We start from the raw sequence: 11,367 nt of genomic DNA, 5'->3' as shown, positions 1-11,367 counted from the left end.
TAGAAAACTTGCTGGGGTTATTGCCTCTTCCTTGCCTGTTTTTCCTCTTGAGTCTGGGTAAATGTTTTTGTTTGGAAGGCTTGCTAACAAGCTGAGGTTTTCATCTCAGTAGGTCTGCCAGTAGTACAGGACGTTCCCCTGGATTTGTGATTTCAGTGCAGGATTTTCTTTAGAGAGTGAGGAATTTTTTATTAGAACCAGCCAGCCTACAGAACTGAGCTGTATCTAAAAATAGAAGGGGTTGCTTTTTTTCAGATGTTAAAAATAGAGATGTATAGAAATGGTCATGTATAGGCTGCTTTTTACAAGTAGGCAGAGGTGCTCTGAGTGGAAACATTTGCTATCTGCCATCTGAGCGAGGAACAGCATTTCAAAATGCCATGAGCTGCTGCTTACAAAGAATTAAGAGGAATCTAATAACTCTGGATGGACTGAAAAATGGAAGTGGGACCACACTGGAATATACACATCTGTGTAAATTGTCCCAGATCCCAGGGGAAGAATAAGCCATGGTCTTGTTAAGCACGGGCACCAACAACTCGTCAAAGATGGGATGGTGCAATGGGAGAGATGGAGCAGAATGATTCCACAAGAGCCCATCTAGATCTCCTATCCTGGTCCCTGCTCTGGAGCACTGCTGAAAGCTGCATTCCCTCCAGCATTGCTAAAAAGCTTACCAAGCCCCATTTACCCCCTGCACAGCTCCTGAGTGTTCACCCACATCACAGAAGCCGAGCGCTGAGCAAAAAACACAGACCTCAGTGGGGAAAATGCTCCTGGAGACACTTTCAAAAGCAAACAGAACTTGCACCCATTTAGAAAGAGAAGTTGTGGCTTTTGGGGAGATCTGGCACGGTGAGGATCTTAGAAGGACAGATGGATTTTGTTTGCTGTGCTCTTTTTATTCCACGTCCTTCACAGCTAATTTGTGGTCATACTGATCTGCCATGTTATAGCTGAGATGTTCAAAGCTGTTAAAGTGATTTGGATAAGAAGCTACCAATAACTGGAATAGGAATTTGGCATCCAGATTTGTTAAAAAGAGGAAAAAATCTCAGCCTAGAAGCCTAGATGCCATTTGAAATCTACTACATTTGAAGTTCTGTTAAGTGCTAATAAGTTATTTCAAATGAAAAAAAAAAACACCCTAAAATTTATTTTAAAAACATATTTGCAGCAACTAATTGCCCTATAAATACTCAAGGCAGACTTCACAGGGCACAGCTCAGACAGTAAGAAATGCTGTAATACACTACCCCAACTCATCTAAATAAGGGACTGCTGTTTTTTTCTCCTGGGCATTATAAATGGCACGCCAAGTCTTTAAGATACTTTAACCATCACCTCCCCAACCTCCCACCACTGCATCAATCCCACCCTGAGGAACCAACTGTGGCTTGAGCATCTCAGGTCAAGCATCCATGACATTTTACGAGATGGCAGTACCACGTGTGTCAGATGCAGCCCTCGATTACCTCCAGGTTAGAGACACTCATGTTTCCATCAAAGGATCTGATACTCCTTGATGTAATGGCTGGGGCGGCTCTGTTTTTATTGCTGTATAGATGTCCTTTTAGCTATGCTCCTGCGAAGCAGCCACAGTTCAGTTCAATCCACTGTAATACCAGGAGAAGAAAGCAGCCAACAGCTGCTCTGTGTCAATGGCCTTGTGGAGCTCACCAGGCTGGTTGACCTATTGGTCCAGGAGGACTGGACTGCAGAATAGGAGATTCTTCCATGCGAGAGCAGAACAGGAGCTTAAAAAGCACCGTGGGACTTAGAAAATGGGAAGCACTTTCTTGCTGGCTTGATTCTCTTTCCTTTGTAGGGCTTCTTCCTGTAGAGTTAAAAGGATGGGTAGATGAACAAAACAAAAAGTAGACCAGTCCTAGATTAAGGACACACCACGATCAAGGAATCATGGAATCACAAAGGTAACAATTTTCCATATGTTCATCAGTTTTGAATGGGGAGGGATTTGATCAGGACCTCGGAGCTGTACGTCGGCACTGCTCCTAGGGGTTGGACCAAACATGTGCAGATGGGCTGGCTCCAGCACAAGGTCCCACTCTTTGCGCACGTATTCTCTTCACTAATTCTAGGTGGTTTAGCAGCCATGCTAAAATGCATGTCTGAACAAACACGGGTTGTGCCAGGGCCACACGGAGCTATGGAGAGCCCTCTGGATGCTCAAAGTCCAAGGGAATACTCTCCATGATTTCCAGCAGAAGTTCAGCTCATTACAGTGGTTATACAGAGAGGCAGCACGTATTTAAAGCCTCATAGATATTCCAAAAGCAAAACTGAGGTTGTGTTTTATGTAACTACAAAAAGATTTGGCTGCCAGTCACTACATGGATGGTGTTCCTTTTGAAATGGAAGTCGTGCTCTGGAACAGAGTAAACACTACACAGTGCATCCACAAAGAAAAGTCACGGGCAGTAACTCTAAACTGAATGCCTCCCATTCAACTCCAAAAACCCAAGGGCTTTTCCTAGACTTTATTGCCACTGAATTAGCAGCTGCTGCTGAATAGACAGAGCTGAGTGCAATAAGGGAAAGTATGGGGAGATGGGAACTCAATGACTGGCAACATTTGCCCCTGAAAACTGAAGGAGAAGCCTCTCCTTGTCCCCTAAACAGTTCCTTTGTGCTTACCACATGCATAATTGATGGTAAGCAAACCATCCATGCTGAACTCAAAGATGCTTCATACACACTCTCACATTAGAGGAGTTGCAGGCCAGGGAAAGACCAGAGCTGATTTAGGCATCAATAATGGATGAGAAACTTCTTTAGTATAAATAAACCTGCTGGTTCACCACCGTATGTAGAAAACCTGTAAATAAAATAACTGATTATTCAGAGGCAGAGTTCCTGCAGTTTGTCTCAAGGACACATTCTCTGAGTACATGCATGCATACACACAGCCACCTGCACAGGTTTGGTGAAACACCCAATCCTCAGCAAAGAGGAACCATACCTTCAGCTAGTGATAGACTTCTCGTTCTTAAAAGGCTCTATTCCAAGAAAGCAGCTTAGAATTCCTTCTGAAGCTACTTACATATTTGTAACCTGCTTGTCCAACCAAATCCCACCATCCCTTTGGGAATTTTCATTTCTGGCAAAACTGGAATTCTCCTTTGAATGTAACTATTCTGCTTATTTGTCCAACTTCAGGGCATCACAGGGGATATATCAACACAGCCACAGACACATGCATGTGTGTATAAATATATAACTATGAAGGTGACCTATTTTCCAGCTGCAAAATACTGTCGCTATCAGAGGTTTTTGCCAGCTAGAAAAGGACATGAACCAGAGAGGAGCAGAGCAAACTGCTGTGTCTGCATTATTTAGAGCCCAGCATGCCAGGTTCACAGGTGTTCAAACTGCCCAGGAACTATTTGGCCCACTGGTATGGAAAACATGATTTTAGAGATTGAAATCAGTCAGCATAAATGGTGTTTTAACCAACCAGCGACTGCAGGACAAAGCAAAAAGTCAAGGTTTTCTTTATATTTCTTTTTATTCTTTTTTTTTTTTTTTTTTTTTTTTTTTTTTCTGTTTTTATTTCTCCTGGCACCTGCAATACTGCTTGCCTGACACTGGGAACTGCTTGCAGTGGAGAAATTTATTACCTAGAAATTTCCCAAAGTATTTGTCGGAAATGTTATTCACAGTCACAGCACTGCAGGCAGAAAAGAACCCACAGGAGGGAGAAGGACTACAAGTCAGGCTGTGAGGATGGACCACTCTTCCAAACGGAGAGGCTGTGCGTGCAGCACAACATGGCATAGTTTATATATGGCCAAGGCAGTGGAATATCTCTGGGTGAGGAAAGAAATGAGGATAGGTGAGAGATGTTGCTTCTTTCCAACGTCCTATCAGAAAACCATGGGTCAAATCTGTGGAGTAGTAGCAGCTGCCTTAAGCATAAGTTCCACCAGATTTCCATGGTGGGTGTAGGTAGAAAGAAGAGTTGCTTTGGTTTGTGCTCACCAAACATACCAAGGAGACCACGTCCTCAGCAGTTCCTTGGGACTGCCTTTGCTGAACATCTGAAGTTCAAACAGAGACTTTTGGTTCATCTCTATGTTGATTTGTGACCTTCCTGGAGGAGGGACGAATGTGGCAAATCAAAACCAGTGAGTGTCAGCCAGAAAGCCCTCAAGTCCTGGCAGGACGTGGCTGTCAGTGTCAAACTATCCAGAAGAGAAACCAAAGCCCACCAGCTATCAGCCCTCAGCTGGATCGCACCCACAGGTGGGTGGCTACAGCTTGAACATACAAATCCCAAGCAGCACCAGTGTGTGTGGGACCTGTCTAGGAGCACCTGGGCTCACCTGGTTCAATGCACAGCCTTCCTCACTGCTTCCCAGCAGCTAAAAATAAAGCAAGTAGCTGCCCTGAGCCAGAAGTCACAGCCACCATGCAGAGCTGTGCTCAGCTGCCTCTCTCTGCCCTTACAAGTCTATTATTGTCACACAGAGTGAGAAATATTATTGTAAATATCTTTCTGAATATTCAGAGGCATCTAAAAAAAAAATCTCTTTCCTCTCTCTTCCTTCAGTTCCATCTTGCTGCTAAATATATACCCAGAAGTATAGGATGGAACTGTATAAAACTGCATCACCAACTCTGAACTCAAAATCCAGGATCTAAGGAAATTTAGGACCAGGATGCCAAAAAATGTAGGTACATAAAGATGGAGTTAAGAATATTCCCAAGTGTTCAGACATGCCCAAATCCTATAATCCATTGATTTAAAGAGACTTCCATCTCCTGAATCACCTTTGAGAGCTGAAGGTCTGTCTCTGTGTTATTTCGACATAGCAAAATATGACCGTATGTTTTTGCCCACATTTCCTACATTGCACAAACCAAATTATTTTCTTTCCTCTAAATATGCATTTATAAATACACATGCACAGACTGCAGTCCTGCACTAATTGGTATTTGCAACGTAAGCACTGGCCTTTCCTCCCTTTTCGTCAATGAAAGTAAACATGATCAAAGCTTGCCAGTATTTAATGATGAAAACGTACCGTGTCTCAGCAGCCTGAATGTCACTGGAGAGAACTTGAAGGTAGATTTATAAGAAAAATGATTAAATAAAGGGTTTCATAACCAATTCAGAAATATACCTATATGTTTATTTTCCTTTCCTTAGTATTTTTTTTTTTTTTTTTGTCTACAGGAAAAAAAAAGGGATAAACAAAGATTTTTTCCTTTTTTTTTCCTTTTTTTTAAGTGGGGAGCAAAATAAATGCATAGGGACTTTACCCAGCACTTCTAAGGATCTTGGAAGTTCTACAGCTACACTGTAGTCTCTTTGTTACGGCTCTGTATGCATTTATACAAAAGAGAGATGAAAGAGGGGAGAGAGTGGTTGATATGGGTTGTGAGAAGTTGGTGGAATTAGATGACAAGGGGTCAGGTTACAGACAATGTAAGCTAAAATGCATCAAAGGATATGAAGCGAGGGACTAGATCAAAGTCTAAGAAGCCAAGTACAAGAATAAAAGAGTGATAATTGTAGGCAGTGAGAAAGCACTGGAATAGAAATGTGATAATGGTATGACCTCATGACAGGTTTTTTTTTCCCCAAGTCACCAGTTCCCTCACACAGGGCACCCAGGCTGGAGGGGGCGGTGGGAGGGAGATAGGAGCTCTGCAGTTGGAGTCTGCAACTTTTCTGCATGTTGAGGAAAACCTTGCTGGCTTTTTTTGTTTGTTTGTTTGTTTTGCAGTGCTGTTCATTCATACGTTCTCCATAGGATGACGGGGTTGCCTTTGCAGGCACTGGTATGAATCAACAAGCATAAAGTTGATGAAGGGCTCCTGGGAGGAGGTCCTGGTCTCCCACAGCCCAGCAGAATGCAGAGGGCATCAGTGGGAGTGGGTCTATTTTAGAGTCAACACCGGGCCCAATGTCCTGGAATGGCAGATTTTAAACCACCAACTGATCTTCAGGAAATTCAGTGAATGTTGCAGTGCTTCCTTGCTGATCCACATATTTATATTCAAGTCCTCCTCCTCAAAAAAATAAGCTCCTGAGACATGAATGAGGTGACCAGACAGCTCCTCTCTGCTTCACTGAGCCCTATCGAAGTCTGAGTACACTTATCCCATCATTATACAGCACCACTGCCTGATGAGCAGTAGGCAAGCATAGGGTTCTCACTGAAATGCCTGCATCTTTTTTGAAGCCATGCTTAACCAGAATTTTTCTCAAATCCATTGGGCTGTCTGTCATTTCATACCTTAGAAAATCAACTTCGGAAATCTTCCAAACAAAGATGTTTGATAAACAGATATTTCCACACTGAATGGAAAATCTTTGGCTGCCCTGGGACAGATTCTTGAAAGACTCCAAAGGCAATTAACATGTGGCTTGATGCAGGATGATCCTTGCTTTCCAAAAGCATTTTATAATTGTGTCTTCTTCATTTCTTGGATTTTCAGGTTGCAGAGGATGCAGTATCAGCCTGATGCATCTGTGAAATGCTGTTCTTAAGCTCAGACATCAATCAGTATTTCCAATGCTTAAAGGTCTCTATGTGCTCTCTGCAGGAGTTGGGCAGACAGAGCTACTGGAGTAAAGACCTCAGGCATTCTGAGGACATGGATGGTGTGGGAGAGCAGATATTGTGACAGTTTCAAGTTCACCGTGTCTCCCAAAAAGAAATTTGACAGGATAGTGGAAACATTCAATGTTGCATCTTCTCTGACTCCCTACGGGTTTTAAAGTTCAGGCTTATCAGTGAGATTCTGCTGATGCCACTGAAGAGCAGATCACACTCAGAACCTGTGCTTGCCATCACCTGGCACACCTGGGGGGCAGCAGCAGCAGAAAGGGTTCTGCTGGAGCTCCAATGGGACAGAGCTGCTGGCGGGCAGTCATGGCTGAATGCCAAGCGCTCTGCCAAGCAGCCACGCTGATGCTGACATGGGCCAGAGGTAGCTGTGAAGTGTGGCATGCTGTGTGTTGCTCTCTGCCCTCACTGAACTCTCCTGCCCTGTGCTGATAAACAGCTCAGGAGATCTTAGCATGGCGGGTCACGGTTCAGCTGCGTCAGGCCCAGCACAACTGATTTGAGTCACGGAAGATAAAGAGAATAAACGCATAGGATCTTCTGCCTTTAAAACCTTCTTGAGCCAATCAATTGTTCAAAATTTAATGTAGAGAAGACACAAATGCAGGGTCCAAAATGCCTCCTAAAACTTGGAAGGAGTATTGGCCAGCACTCTAGAAACACTCTTGAGCAGCCACATTGGCATTGCCAAGAGTCAGACCCACTTTTGTACCCAATCACCCATGGTCACACTCTGCAGACTTCAGGCCAGGTCCTGCCGGAGCCACCTGGAGGGTAGAAGGAAGTGTGGCCTGAACAATAGTATGGAAATTGGCTTGCATACCAGTAGTGAAATAGCCAGCATGAATAACAGGATAAAAGCCTTTTGAGTTATTTTTGGTTTAGTTGAATATTTGTTGTGAATTTTGACCTTTATGGATGTATTACTAAAAACTTGTCTCCCCAAGGGCTTCGTAAGTCATTATCTAATAGTGTGCGCATGTCAATTCCCAGTCCTGGATAGTGCAGAAGGGTTAGAGGACAGCATTTCGGGTACATATTAAGAATTCTGAAGAGATGTGAGAAGAATGTCTGGAAGGTTGCATTTTATTGAGCAACTGTTTGTTTTTAGGCACCTGTAGAGGCCCTGCACCCAGAATTGATGTCATTCAATTCCTTGCGGTTGTCTACCCCGGATATGTGGGTAAAAGCAACTTCCCCCAAACCAGTTCCTGTTTTGCTTTTCCATTTTCATTCTCTTTAAGGTTCTGCAAAACATGTGACATGCTATTACTCATATCTTGATGAAGCAGCAAATTCTTACAGGAATTTTCCAAACTATTAACTTCAATGCCACTTGCTTTGGATTTGACCACATAAATCATGTTCCAAAATATTGACAGTTACTGATCCCGATCCTAGGAGACGATACAGCAGCAAAGGATGATCCAGCAGCCACCATGCAGCTACTGCCCTGTATCTGGTGTGGGGATGTAACACACAAAGACTCTGACACCCTCATTACTCAAAAAGATGAAGTAAAGAAAGCTTTCAGCCATAAGCGTGGGGTCAAAAGGACAAGAAAGCCTTATGCTCTTTCATACCACATCAGTAGTCTTTCAGAATAAGCAGAAGGGAAGATTCCTATGACCTAAACCAGCTTGGCTAGCTTCCTCACTCAGAAAACCCCCATATTTTATTGCGTCCCACAATTTCGACATGAATCTAGAAATGCTGTATTCCTTTTTACCCGGTTATTCTTCCATCAATACGCTTGGCCTTGTATCAGAGAAGCAACAGTACGTCTTGAATGCCTCTTCTTAGAGGATGCAAAAAGAGAAAGGCAATCAGTAATGGGTTTTGGTGTGACGTTTGTAAGATTTTCCAGAGATGCCAAAGAGAAAATATCCCTTAGAGGTGAGTTGCTTCAAATGTTGCCTCTTTAAAGGTAATCCCATAACTGTAGTTACCTTCAGGGCCATAATCCAGAGATTTATAGCCTTTGCACATTCTTTCCTCCTAATGCATCAGCTGTGGTAACACATATCCAGTCCTGGGTGACCTGCTCTTCCCAACCCACAGCTTAATTTCCACCTGTAAATCTTAATTTCCATCCTGTAAATCTCATTGGACGCTGCTCTTCATTTATGGTCTTATAAGTGTGACCGATTCCCCAATTACTTTCCTTTCCAACTGAGTATCCCCCTTCCTAGGAACCCTCTCACAGTGAGAAGACCCCCACTGGGAAACAATCATCAGAAACTTTGCAGGTTGATTCTAACTATTCTTCACCTCCTCTTTTCTCTCTTTCTCTCTCAGCTTTGCAGAGATTCATTCTCTTGCAGGTTCTTTTGTGTTCATTCACAAAGAATGAACCTTTCCCACTCAAGCTGCTTTAATGACTTACCTCGGTGACAGTGAATTTTAGATCCTAGCTTAGTCCAAGGCCATGATTTCTACCATTTTGCGAAATGGTAGAGAGCACAAATTTCAGAATTGCTTGTGACTATGAGTTAAGTTCAATGCAGCTTTTCTAAGGCAGTTCTGCAGCAGAACTGACCTCACTGACTGAATGAATCACTTGTCCCCCAGGGGCAGGAATGTTTCTTCCAGGACAGGATTGAAGCTGCTTTCTTATAAAAGCACTATCAGACCCAAGCAGGGAGTTGGAAGCTGCCTGAGCCACACACCTGGCTTGTGGACCGTTCCTAGGCCTGCCAGGCATTTACCATTCAAAAAAATACATTCTTCATCAACTTGAGCTGAACTTTGGCAAAGGGTGCAGGGGGGAGAGAGGAGAGTAAAAGAGGGAGCAGAGATTCAAGGGCTTCAACTGGAAGTTTCTGTTGATCCCGTGGCAGATATAAATATCCATGTCTGCCCATTTTTACTTTGGTGAATTTGTTAAATGTGCCAAGACTGGAATTATAACCCTATACTAGACTTCCAGTGATTGCTTGCTAAAAAATTATTGGTTTCTCATTGAGATTATTCCAGCATCCTCAAGCGGAAGGAGCATGGAGAAGCCTCTCATGCAAACCCAGCTCTTTTGGTCAGGATTACATTCCAAACAGAGTTGTTATACATTGCCTGGACCAGTACTGAACACATCAGGACAGTGTGGAGGATTCCTTGGTTAGAGTTGGTCACGGGAATGTCACTGGCATAATGGGTAGAGGTGAAATACGTGAAGACAAGAGGTCAAGAGAGCTTGATAAATCCCAGCACTTCAGCGTGTTTTTTAAGCTGCAAACATCTGATGGAATTTTTCACATGCTACTAGCTATACATGGGCTTATTTAGATATTTGTGCCTTGATTTCAGTGAAAATAAAAGGCATAAAAAATGCTATCTATTCCTATGGCCATGCCTGAGAGATGGCGCAGCCAAGGCACAAGTGTTTTTGCATGCCTGATCCATACCTCCTGTGTGCTAAGAAGCCTTTAAGCTCTTTTTAGCTGATGAGACATAAGCAGGTGGTTCAATTGTGAACAAAATGTCAGAATCCCTTCCCAGGTACAAAACCCCACTTAGAGAGACAGTCAAGCTATGCTGATAAACGTCAACTAGCCCCAGGCATCACCAGCCCCCAAATCTCTGCTTTCAGTGCTAACATTAACTCTAATTATGTTCATCCTAAATCTGCTTCCAGTCTGCTTTCATTACCTTCATTCACGTTACTTTGCTATCGCTTGTCCCTGCTTGCTGGTCTGATCTATCATCTGACCTATTAGCAGATCTGATGCTGTGTCTTTATATTCATCATCAGCTTGCATGTGGCACTTCTGCTTTCCCTGCAGTGTAGCTGGTACACTTCAGTCCAAACTTCTTATACTGGAAAGCTGCTTCACATCTGCTTTCTGGGTATTACCAAAAGCCTGTTCCTCTATCACTGAGGTCAGTAATGAGAACAAACACAAAAATCCCAGTATGTCTTCAATAGGAAAGTGTCCTGTGCACCACACAAACAAATAGGACGCACGTTAGACAAGGCATATAAATAAAGTACCTTTGTTGGATTCCAGCAGCTCTGGTGACTTGGAGGACTGCATAAGACAGGTTTGTTTTCACACAGATGCTCGCTCTCCCGCTTGCAGATCTTTCTAACACCTACAGAGAACAGAGATGTAAACATATTTGGGGAATGACAACTCTGCTTTCTGCAGAGCAGTCACATACAAAGCTCTGAGATAACAAAGGCCTGTTCTGATTTCCCCATGCTGTTTCAGACTCTTGTGCCAACCAGTAGTGCTGCCTGCAGGTTACAGCAAGGAACACAGCACCCCAAGGGCCTGCATTTTCAGATGTACAGAGCACCCAAACTTCCCAGTGTTGACCATGGGTTGTGTAGGTATTCTGTGTTTCCAAAAACCACATTTACAATTTAGATCAGTACTTTATATCTGCGTGAATACAAAACCAGAACATTATCTCAGCATTTCTGGAAATGCCTGGGCACTTGCAACTTCCACGTTGCCTAGTAAGCACTGCAGGTGTATTAGCTCCAAAATAAGACAGAAGTCCAGCACTTTCCCTTGGAGGAGTGCACTATGCCAGGTATGACTGCCAAAAGGACATATCGAGATCAGAAAAACGTATTCACTTCTTCAGAGCCTTGTAATATTCTGCAATTGATTGTAATAAGCCGTGAGCCCTTGAACAGAAGGTGCTACTGAACTGCAGATCAATTTCTGTGGGTAGATGTTACATTCTGCAGTACTCATGAGATGGAGAAGGAAAATGATATCTTGAACACATTCTCAAAACTATTTGTCATTCCTGTGTGCTG

The 11,367-nt window shown here is 43.3% G+C and overlaps 1 long non-coding RNA gene across 1 annotated transcript; it reads right to left on the bottom strand.

The window, feature by feature from the left end:
* Positions 1-1,339: 1,339 nt before the first annotated feature.
* Positions 1,340-10,944, bottom strand: LOC128079158 (uncharacterized). Its single transcript, XR_008205991.1, has 3 exons — positions 10,588-10,944; positions 2,659-2,839; positions 1,340-1,837 (listed from the first exon to the last, which is right to left on the bottom strand). It is a non-coding gene; the product is annotated as an uncharacterized LOC128079158 (long non-coding RNA).
* Between the last annotated feature and the right edge of the window lie 423 nt (positions 10,945-11,367).

The sequence above is a fragment of the Tympanuchus pallidicinctus genome, unplaced genomic scaffold (genome assembly GCF_026119805.1).
Source record: "Tympanuchus pallidicinctus isolate F22 unplaced genomic scaffold, pur_lepc_1.0 scaffold18, whole genome shotgun sequence".
Taxonomy (NCBI): Eukaryota; Metazoa; Chordata; class Aves; order Galliformes; family Phasianidae; genus Tympanuchus; species Tympanuchus pallidicinctus.
The sequence above is the reverse complement of the archived record's forward strand: the minus strand, read 5'-3'. Positions and strand labels throughout refer to the sequence as shown.